Source organism: Corella eumyota, chromosome 7, assembly GCF_963082875.1.
Source record: "Corella eumyota chromosome 7, kaCorEumy4.1, whole genome shotgun sequence".
NCBI classification, from domain to species: Eukaryota; Metazoa; Chordata; class Ascidiacea; order Phlebobranchia; family Corellidae; genus Corella; species Corella eumyota.
The window spans coordinates 9952675-9963087 of NC_137496.1; the positions used below are offsets into that span (position 1 = coordinate 9952675).

The 10413-nt window shown below is 33.9% G+C and overlaps 1 pseudogene across 1 annotated transcript; it reads right to left on the reverse strand.

Annotated features, from left to right (window-relative positions):
• Positions 1 to 947: 947 nt before the first annotated feature.
• On the reverse strand, positions 948 to 9774 carry LOC145759898 (lysosomal protective protein-like; annotated as a pseudogene). The gene is made up of 10 exons (XR_014286550.1): positions 9596 to 9774; positions 8653 to 8764; positions 7426 to 7563; positions 6663 to 6821; positions 6142 to 6233; positions 5683 to 5776; positions 4732 to 4902; positions 2835 to 2971; positions 1891 to 2140; positions 948 to 1143 (listed from the first exon to the last, which is right to left on the reverse strand). The product of XR_014286550.1 is annotated as a lysosomal protective protein-like (transcript).
• Between the last annotated feature and the right edge of the window lie 639 nt (positions 9775 to 10413).

Below are 10413 nucleotides of genomic sequence, written 5' to 3' on the forward strand. Positions count from 1 at the left end.
TTTGATAGCCTGTTACAAAACCATAAATATTCTAGAAAAAAACAAAATAAAAAATAATTTTTAAGCCAATAATTAAAATACTTTTTTCAGTTTCTTGTGATTTGCTGGTTGACGGAATATTGTCAGATTGTAAAATTTCATTTTGTTCTTTTGTAGACAATTTGTTTACTCTAAGTGAAAGTAAATGGGTTCGCACCTGACAAAATTAAAAAAAATTAAACCAAGTTTAAACCAATACCGGCAGTGTGGTATAGTAGTCAGAGCACTCTCTACACTACATGTGGTCCTGAGTTTAAACCCCACTGCTCTCATGCTGTAGCGCCCTTGAGTAATGCGCCCTTGAGTAATGCGCCCTTGAGTAATGCGCTATAAACGGTATAAACTCCTGCTGAGCCAGCACTTAATCAGCAGCATAATTACCGGGCAATTGAAGTCTCTATAATATCCCAAACTGCCACAGGCAACTCGAAACTGGGTCGGAATAACTTATGTTACTCTATGTTTAAGTCGCGCATTCGACTTTCCCACATCGAGGATAAAGATATATACAAAAAAAAATAATTATTTAACAAAATCAAAATACTAACACACAAAAAAATATCGCATATTTTAAATCCTCAAAATTCAAAGTTTTACAGTTTAAAACAGTGATTAAAATTTTACTATTTCAGTGATTAAAATTTTAGAACAGTAATTAACAGTGATTAAAATTTTTTAAAACAGTGATTAAAATTTTAGATTAAAATTTTACTATTTCATTTTTGAACTTTGTTTTACAGAAGTGTAATAAAAAAAGCATATACATAGTACATGCTGAAATCTATTATAAATCAGTTAATTAATGAGATAGAATCAAATAAAATTGCACAAAAAAAAACAAAAATTACATTTTATTTATGATTTCGAAAATATTGCAAACAAAAATTTTTTATTAATCTTATCTTGAACTTTTATATATAAGTGATTTGTAAATTTTTTATAAATAATAAAGAGTTTAAATGTCTATTGTAATCAGTACTCTTAAATTTGTGACATTTTATCGAAAATTTTTTATTTTGTAAGGAATGGCTTATCGTTGATGAAGTTGTCGAACATGGCATATGCATAGGTGGGTGCCCACTGGGGTACCATATGACCAGCTCCCTAAAAATTAAATATTATATTATATAGAAGCTTAAGTATATGTATAGTCAAAAGGATCAAGAATTTGTAGCATCCCTGAAACAATGTTCTATGGTATTAATTTCGTAATTCAAAAAAGCAATATCGTGGTATAGGACCGGCAGCGTGGTGTAGTAGTAAGAACATTTGCTACACGACATAGGGTTGTGGGTTCAATCCCCACTGCTCTTATGCTGTAGCACCCTTAAGTAAGGCGCCGTAAACAGTATGATCTTCTGCTGAGCCAGCACTTAATTAGCAGCATAATTATCGAGCAATTATAATCTATAATATTCAAAACTTTCACAGGCAACTCGAGACTGGGTCGGGGTGTCAGTTGTTTTTCCATGTTTAGGTACCGCATTTGATCTTCCCACATCGAGGATGAAAACATATATAAAAAAAACATTGATTGGACACTGACAGCAGGACATGGTGGAACATTAAGCTTCACTACATGAGGTTCGAGGTTTGATCCCTATTTTTTCATGCCAAAAAGCCTGTTATTAGGGAACTTTTAACCATACAAAAAAACAACTGGCAATTTCATTATCGGGCAATTATATTCTATAATATCCCTAACTGCCAAAGTCAACTTGAGACTGGGTCGAAGTAGCTGATGTTACTGTGTGTTTAGCTTGTGCATTCGACCTTCCCACATCGAGGATAAATAAATAGAAAACACCAAACATAAAAAAAATCAAATTTAAAAAATAAATATTTACTTACCCTTATTGTAGTGAAAGTAACTTGTTTAAATTTCTTGCGAAAACCAGCAACTTGGCCGTCAACATACCAAGGTGCCCGACTTTTCTCCAAAGGCAGTTTGAGATCGTCTACAAACCATTCATCCCCAAGAAAGTTACAAGCCATGTCCGTATCACCATTGTAGAGAAGTATTCGAAAGTCGGGTGATTTTAAAAGCGTTTGGTAATGGGAGAGCATGCTTTGATACAACGTGGTGTATTGAACAACATCACTTTAAAAAAAGGTTTTGGTTATTTTTTTGTATTTGTTTATCCTCAATGTGAAAAGAATGATGTTACATGTAAAATATAAAATAACATTTGTTACCCCAACCTAGTCTTAAATTGACTTTAGCAGTTTGGGATACTATTAAATATATATCCCAATAATTTCTGCATATTGGTTTTTGGCTTAGCAAAAGTGTGTTTATTTATAGCACCTTAATTTTTTTTTTTTTTTATCTTTATCCTCGATGTGGGAAAGTCAAATGTTCGACATAAACATAGAGTAACAGCAGTTACCCTGACCCAGTCTTAAGTTGCTTTGGGATATTAAATAAATTATAATTGGCCGATAATTAGGCTGCTGATTAAGTGCTGACTTAGCAGGAGTTCATACTGTTAATAGCGCCTTACTCAAGGACACTACAGCATGAGATCAGTGGGGATTGAACCCACGACCTCTTGGTGGTGTAGCAAGTGTTTTTACCACTACACCATGCTGCCGGTGTTTAAAGGCATTACCTAATAAAAGCAGTGGGAATCAAACCCTAGACCTCATGTAGTATAGCCAAGTGTCCTAACCCAGCACCAGTGCTTTTTAAAATTAACAAAATACGAAATAAAATTTAATAAAATTGTTCAACTAAAACCAATTCTTATTAAATAAAAAATATAATGTTAAAGTCGTAAGGAATCATAATTTACCTGCAGACTGACCATGTACCAAGAGCAGAAGGACTAATATGTAAAGCTTGTTTTACATCTGGCCTATTCAACCAAGAAGTTTGTGCAGTGGAATTAATACAAGGAGGTACGACACCAAAACCATTCTTAGTTGGGACCTAAAAAAAATGTATTTATTTCAAAAATGCCATTATGTTGTAACACCCTGAATTAGGATGTTATAATTTTTTAAACTGTCAAAGTCAACTCAAGACTGAGTTAGGGTAAGAAATGTTACTCTATGTTTAGGCTGTGAAGCCAGCCTGCTTACATTAAGGGTAAATAAACACCACATGAGGTCGTGGGTTCAATCCCCACTGCTCTCATGCTGTAGTCTTTAAGTAAGGCGTTATAAACGGTATGAACTCATGCTAAGCCAGCACTTAATCAGCAGCATAATTATTGGGCAATTATAATCCATAATATTCCAAACCGGCACAGGCAACTTAAGACTGGGTTGGGGTAATTGTTGTTACTCTATGTTTGAGTTGCACATTCGGCCTTCCCACATTGAGGATAAAATTATATATACAAAAAAAACAATGTTAAAAAAATAAATAAAAATAATATAATATCAAATGGTTTAATAAAAATAAAATAACATTTAAATGCTTTTTATTTTTAATTAATTATTAAACTAGACATATTGGCACGATTACAAAATCATGTGACATTTTATTACTTCCAAAATCACATGATCATATTACAAGTCATAACATGATTGCACAAAAATTTGATTTTTTTTACTACCACTCATTTGGGCCTTTAAATAAACCACACAATAACTGCAAACAAAGTGCAATAAATTAAAAAATGTCATTTTTATTTTTAGAATGTTTTTGTTATTGTAAACAAAAATTTATCTGCCTACTTTTTTTTTTTTTTTTTTTTGTATATATCTTTATCCTCAATGTGGGAAAGTCGAATGCGCGACTTAAACATAGAGTAACATCAGTTACTCCGACCCAGTCTCGAGTTGCCTGTGGCAGTTTGGGATAATATAGAGACTATAATTGCCCGGTAATTATGCTGCTGATTAAGTGCTGGCTCAGCAGGAGTTCATACCGTTTATAGCGCCTTACTCAAGGGCACTACAGCATGAGATGAGTGGGGATTAAACCCACGACCTCATGTGTGGTGTAGCAAGTGTTCTTACCACTACACCACGTTGCCGGTAACTTGGTTGGAAGTTAAAAAATTATAACCTATTATTACAATAATATTATTACAACAATATTTATTTATAATAATTACATACTGATTTTAAAATGGTATAGTTGTTAAACACTAGAATTTACTACATGAAGTACTTGGTTCGATTCCCACTGCTGGTTGATTTTTGGCTTAGCAGAAGTTTGTACGAATTATAACACCTTTTTTTGTATATATCTTTATCCTCGATGTGGGAAAGTCAAATGCACGACTTGAACATAGAGTAACATCAGTTAGCAGTTTGGGATATTATGGATTATAATTGCCCGATAATTATGCTGCTGATTAAATGCTGGGGTTTGTACCGTTTATAGCCCTTACTCAAGAGCGCTACAGCATAAGGTCAGTGGGGATTGAACCCACGACCCCAAGTGTGGTTACCACTACACCACCCCACCTTACTCGAAGGTGCTACAGCATGAAGGCATTGGAGATCAAACGCAGTACCTCATGTAGTATGGTAGTAATATGGTTTTACAAACTATCGTAATAATATGGTAACATGGTAATATTATAATGGTAATAAAATGTTTCCAAAAAATATGGTAATAATATGGTGTCAATATGGTGAAAATATGGTAATATAGCCATAATAGGGTCTTAAAAACTATTTTCCAAAAGCCTAACAACTTTATTTTTTTTTAATTTTATTTATAATATATGTAACTACCTTTTGTTCCATGATAAGATATTTCATAAACTTGTCCATATTTGGAAATAAGTGAGCCATATCATGTTTGTATCTCTCAAACGTTCCTTTATCTCCACCATAACAGTCCATATATAAAGCATATTCGTTTAAACCAGAGTTGTACACATATTGAAATGCTTTTGCTACCTTTAAAAAAAAATTTGAAAACAAATCAGTCAAATATATGATATTTATATTTTGTTTTTTAAAATATTTGGCATTACTACATAAGGCCCTGGGGTTGATCCTCACTGCTTTTTTTTTGTATATATCTTCCTCGATGTGGGAAAGTCGATTGCGCGACTTAAACATAGAGTAACATCAGTTACTCCAAACCATTCTCGAGTTGCCTGTGGCAGTTTGGGATATTATAGATTATAATTGCCCAGTAGTTATGTTGCTGATCAAGTGCTGGCTTAGCAGGAGTTCAAACCGTTTATAGCGCCTTACTCAAGGGTTCTACAGCACGAGATCAGTAGGGATTGAACCCACAACCTCATGTGTGGTGTAGCAAGCATTCTTACTACTACACCACGCTGCCGGTTAAACTTTTATACTGTAACATTTTTAAGTAAGACGCTGTACACAGTATGAACCCCTGCTGAGCCAAAAAATGAGCAGATTAATTATCAGACAATTATATTTAATAATATCCCAAACTGGCAAAGTCAACTCAAGACTGGGTCGGGGTAACAAATGTTACTCTATGTTTAAGTCGCGCATTAAACCTTCCCACATCGAGGATAAATATATATACCAAAGAATACATATTTATGTTTAATTTATTAAAAATAAATGAAACTGCCATTTGTGGTGTGCGGGTAAATTATCGCTGACAAATATTAGTTAAAAGTTGTGACCATTTTAAACAATTTAAATTTTGATTATTGCCAGTATTGTATAAATTAAAATTAAATAATCACTTACAGGGTCAGGACAACCGTTGGCGGTGCTGGAAAAATTACAGGCCTGTCGACTTTCTAACCCATCACAGCATTTAGTTGTCAAACTTTTCCATAAACTGAAAAAAAAAAATATTGTAAAAAATTTTAAATTTAAGGCCACTTTTAAGATATATTTATCCTCAATGAAAAAAGGTCAACTTTACAACCTTAACATAAAGTAACATTTGTTACCCCGACCCAGTCTTGAGTTGACTTTGCCAGTTTGGGATATAATTGACTAAAATTGCGCAAAATTATTTTTTTGCTTAACAGAAGTTTATACCGCATATAGTGTTTTATTTAAGGACACTACAGTCTGAAAGCAGTGGGAATCAAACCTATGACCTTATGTAGACAACCCAAGTGTTCTAACCACTACAGACTACTGTCTACTATACCACATTGCCCATAGTATAACATTATATTTTATTATATAACTTACACTTCACCGAATAGCCCATGATAATATGCAAAATAAACAAGAGAGTTATCATTATAAGAAAAACTTGAAAGACCATTTCCAATTCCCATACCCTAAAAACAAAAAAAATTATTAACTTATATAATTCATTTATAGCGCCTTACTCAAGAAAGCTAAAGTATGGAAGCAGTGGGGATTGAACCCAGGACCTCATGTTGTAATTCATGTCTTCTATAAAAGTTTTTTTGTTTATATCTTAATCCTCGATGTGGAAAGGTCGAATGTGTAACCTAAACATAGAGTAACATTAGTTACCCCGACCCAGTCTTGAGTTGCCTATGGCAGTTTGGGATATTATAGAATATAATTGCCCGATAATTATGCTGCTGATTAAGTGCTAGCTCAGCAGGAGTTCATACCGTTTATAGCACCTTACTTAAGAGTGCTACAGCATAAGTCCACTGGGGATTGAACCCAGGACCTCATGTAAAAAGTGTTCTAACCACTACACCACGCTGTCATTTTTTTAAAACTCAACAAACCTGAAAATTGATTTTAGCAGCTCCTTGCATAATTCTAACACTGAGCGTAGGAACATATATTCCTCCATAACTCTCACCAGTTACAAAAAACTTGTTAGAAGAATATTCCGGAAATTTTTTGAAAAAATCGACGATGGCATTATAGTTGTGAAGAGAAACCTATAGAAAAATTGATTATTATCCATAATTGGGCGAACTATTTAAAATACACGCAAAATTGCAAATGTACTCAAATGTGATACTTTGTATATATATATATATATATATATATTTTGTTTATATCTTTATCCTCAATGCGGAAATGTCAAATGCGTGACCTAAACATAGAGTAACATCAGTTACCCGACCCAGTCTCGAGTTGCCTGTGGCAGTTGAGATATCACAGATTATAATTGCCCGGTAATTACACTGCTGGTTAAGTGCTGGCTCAGCAGGAGTTCATATAGTTTATAGCGCCTTACTGAAGGGCGTTACAGCATGAGATCACAGGGGGTCAAACCCAGAAACTCATGTAGTGTAGGAAGTGTTCTGACCACTACACCACGCTGCTCGTTTGTAAATTGATTACTATGGGCAAATTATATAAAATCTACATATAACGAAGCTTAGTGGACAATATATAAATGTATATCTTATATAAAGGCTTAATAAATAATTAAAACTGCCATTTGTTGTGCGCAGGTATTTTATCACATGCATATATAGTTTTACGGTTCTACAATTTTAAAAAAATTCTAAAGTACATTTAGTCCAAAATTTATACCTTGTCATCATCAGTCGTCATATCACCATTGTCATCATAAGAATAACCGACACCTTCCGGAGATTCTAAGTATAACACATTTGCAATCTTGTTCCAACTGTATGGGTTAGCGAATAGTGTTTTTCCATCACTATTTACCTAAAAAAAAATTAAAAATTTTAAAGTTGTTTTTTCATGTATTTTTTTATCCTTGATGTGGAAAGGTCAACTTCACGGCCTAAACATAGGGTAACATTTGTTACTCCGACCCAGTCTCAAGTTGACTTTGGCAGTTTGGGATTCTATTGACTATAATTGCCTAATAAAAAAAACTGTTGTTTAAATATTGAATAGGCAAACGTTCATACTGTTTATATCATGTTACTTAAGAATGCTACAGCTTAAAAGCAGTAAGAATCGAACCCAACACCTAATGTAGTAAGTATACAAATACAGAAGCAGGGACGGAGAACAACGTCGACAATGTCGACCCTAAAATTTTAGTAGAATATTAGCGCGCACTTTATTTAGCTTAATATTACAAGTTTACAAATCTCATTCAGCCGACTTACCAACAAACTAGTGCCAAATAAGGTAACCTTTTTTGTTGCCATATAACAAGCATTTGTTGTAGAATAACATAGAATTTTTAATAACCAAATAACTTATAAAATAACACCGGTAGCATGCTGTAGTGGTAAGAACACTTGCTACACCACTCATGAGGTCGTGGGTTCAAACCCCACTGCTCTCATGCTGTAGCGCCCTTGAGTAAGGCGCTATAAACGATATGAACTCTTGCCGAGCCAGCACTTTATCAGCAGCATAATTATCGGGCAATTATAATCTATAATATCACAAACTTCCACAGTCAACTTGAGACTAGGTCGGAGTAACTGATGTTAATCTATGTTTAAGTCGCGCATTCAACTTTCCCACATCAAGGATAAATATACATACAAAAAAAAACTTAGCCTTTTTTAGTCTGATTAACGAAGTTGCTGGTGGTACAACGTCAATATTTTTTGCGCATTGCATTTATATTATTAACTACATGGTCGTTGTTTGTTCGTCTGGTTAAAAATAACCAGTGCTATAACAGAAAACTATGTGGTAGGGAAAACAAATCGTAAAACTAGGGTAGACAACACACGAAAATTTGCGCGCTATAATGTCCACCCTGTTTTCGGAACCTAGATTGCCTCCATTTTTTTTTTACACTTTTTAATTTTATACAACAATTTTTACATGCAATGGGCCATTTTCTGATAAAAATCCATCCAGTGAGCTACAGCCTGGCCCTCCATTCAGCCATTACACCACAGGATCATTTGCAGGATTGCTTTGAGATTCAACAAACCTAAAAAATACAAAAAAAACATATATAAGTGTTTTTTTTTTATTCTTATTGTAAGAAGATCGACTTAACTGCTTAAATATTAAAATTGCTTTAACTTAACCTTAATGATAATATATGGATATTGTTATAGTGAGGTTCTGAGTTTGATCCCCACTGCTTTCATGTTGTTGTGCAATTAAATAAGGCACTATAAATAGTATAAACACCTGCTGAGCCAAAAATAATTAAGCAATTATAGTCAATAATATCCCAACCGTTACCCTGACCCAGTTCTAAGTTGCGTTTGGCAGTTTGGATATTATAAATAATAATTTCCGCTAATTAAGCTGCTGATTAGGTATTGGCTTAGCAGAAATTGATAGCGTTTAAAGCGCCTTAGCCAAGGGCACTACCTACATCATAAGAGCAGTGGAGATCAAACCCAAAACCTTAAGTAGTAAAACAAAGTGTTTTAACTACTACACTATGCTGGCGATCTAAAATGCTAAATTCTACTGGTATATAAAAACATTTGGAAATTAGTTATTAAACCGACAGCGTGGTGTAGTGGTAAGAACACTTGCTACACCACACATGAGGTCTTTGGTTTAATCCCCACTGATCCCATGCTGTAGTGCCCTTGAGTAGATGCTATAAACGGTATAAACTCCTGCTGAGCCAGCACTTAATCAGCAGTATAATTATTGGGCAATTATAATTTGTAATATCCCAATCTGCCACAGGCAACTCAAAACTGGGTCGGAGTAACTGATGTTACCCTATGTTTAAGTCGCGCATTCGACTTTCCCACATTGAAGATAAAGATATATACAAAAAAACATGATTAACTACCAGTAATGAAAATGCTTAGAAGATGTAGCATCAAGATAACCGGAATATTGTTTAAAACTTGTCATAGTTGACAAGCCCGGTAAACTCTTCACTTCATCTTCGGCAGGAGCTCCAAAAGTTAAAGTAATTACCAAACTTAAGATTAATAATTGTAACATGATTTTAGAAAACAAACTGAATAAATCTTAAAAATATGTCATTAAATATATCATTAAAAATATATTATTTTATTAAAGTATATTATTAGGTTATTAAAATAATATTAGTATTAAAATACAATAATTCCTATTAAAAATACAGATAATAAGAGCATTATGGTCTAATGGTTTTAAATCAACTGATCACTTTATGTTGTTTTAAAATATATACATATATCCTTGATGTGGAAAGGTCGAATGCGCTACCTAAACATAGAGTAACATCAGTTACTTCGACCTAGTCTTAAATTGCCTTTAGCAGTTTGGGATATTATATAGATTATAATTGCCTGATAATTATGCTGCTGATTAAGTGCCGGCTTTGCAAGAGTTAATACCGTTTATAGCATAAGAGCAGTGGGGATTAAACCCACAACCTCATGTGGTGTAGCAAGTGTTCTTACCACTACACCACACTGCCATCCAGTCTGGAAAGTAGGGCAGCGTGCACGCACAAGATTTTTTCTCTTTGAAAAAAATGCACGCCTGAAATTGTTTTTTCTGCACGCCTGGCTTTAAAAGTAAATGCAAAATTAAGGTAAACATGCTAACATAAATCACGCGTGCATGCGTAGCCCGGAAATTTTAATATGCATGCACGTGCAGTCACGCCAATTTTTA